We start from the raw sequence: 1,629 nt of genomic DNA, 5'->3' as shown, positions 1-1,629 counted from the left end.
CTGGTGCTCTTCCAGTGGCTCGCGACTGGGGACGTCCATTATTCCACAGCAGTGCAGCACCCCTGCTCTAGCAGCACGAGGTGGAGGGCGTGACATGGACGACAAAAAGATATTTGATATTTGTAGGGGAAAAAAGTCTCCAAAAACACTTTGTGATCAACATTTTTTAAAGCTTTTTGTGGAAATAAAAATATTTAAAATCAATACTGGGATTATAGTCTTTCTAATTTTTTTTGTTCTGGTAGCTCACAGCCAGATCCCCAAAACCTCCAACATCCCGATCTCCCCATTGCAGTGCTCTGTGGGCTCCCCGCACACGCCGCTCACACCAGCACCTCTAGTTTGCTTTTGACCCTTGTGGAAATCTTTTTAGTGGCACATTCGATATCCTTCCACTGCAGCCATCCTGGAGCTCCTCTCCCCATTTCAGGAGCTCGGCTGTGGGCTGCAGCATCACTTGGCTGGAGAGCACGGGATCCCCACGCGTGAGGGCTCAGCCTCACCCAGTAACCACAGCCAGGAATTCAACCAGGACCCGCGAGGCAGCGCCCGGCCTCGCTCAAAGCTCCCTCCTTGCTCCGTGCATCAGTCCCAGGAGAATCTGCCCCAGTGGTGTTTCCTGGCGACAGAGGATGCGCCTGGCCCTGGGTTCACAACAAAACGGGAACACCCACCCTCCTTGTTTTGTGCAGGAGCAAATGACTCTTGAGGAGGAAGATGGTGAGCATGGGAGGAAAATGTCGGGTGCTTTCCTGAGGATTTAAACCAGCCTGGTAAAATACGCTGAGGCTGAAGGTGCTGGGTCGTATTCAGTGAATATGCTGAGAGCTCACCCGACGCTACGAGCAGAAAATAAAGGAATGCCAGGCTATGAACTGTGGAAACGTGCCCGCTGGTGACAGTGAAAAAACAAAGTATGCATTTAAATGTGTGCTTCATCGTCATTCATTCCCAAATCACATCCCCTTCGCCTGCACGCAGCCGTTGCTCCGGCACAGCCCTGCCAGCCGCAGAGCTGGAGGTGGCGGGAGCAAAGGTGGGAGCATCACCTGTGGTCACCGGATCCCACTGCCACCAAAGTCATGGCAAAGCTCCCACCGCCTTCAGCCAGAGCCATCCCACGCCACCCCAGCTGTCCCACGCCACCCCAGCTGTCTCATGTCACCCCAGCTGTCCCACGCCACCCAGGCTCTCCCATGTCACCCCAGCTGTCCCATGTCACCCCGGCTGTCCAACCCAGCACAGGCCACGTCCCAGGAGCCCTGGGCTGTGGGGTGAAGCGGTGTGGGGGTCTCCAGTGCTCGGTGCGGTGCTCTATAAACAGAAGCGTCGCTGTGCTGAGCATACCTGGCTCTGGGTTTGAAGTGTTGTTTCCCATCGGTTTTTAGTTTAGTGCTCCTTCTGCACCCTCCCTCCCATCTTCCATGAAGACACCGTCAGAAAACTTTATTTACAGGTATTTCTTACGATAAAAAATCCATGCCGTAAGCATTACCTTGTGCCTTACAGAGCAAGAGAGTTGCATTGGTGTCAAAGACTAAATGTGATCTGCAGTAAACCCGAAGCGAAAGCTGGGCCGCGGGGGACTCCACAGGTGTTCCTCTCGTGTGACAGCCCGTGGGGTGCAGC

This window comes from Buceros rhinoceros, unplaced genomic scaffold, assembly GCF_000710305.1.
Source record: "Buceros rhinoceros silvestris isolate BGI_N320 unplaced genomic scaffold, ASM71030v1 scaffold31542, whole genome shotgun sequence".
NCBI lineage: Eukaryota > Metazoa > Chordata > Aves > Bucerotiformes > Bucerotidae > Buceros > Buceros rhinoceros.
This window is presented reverse-complemented; position numbering follows the sequence as displayed.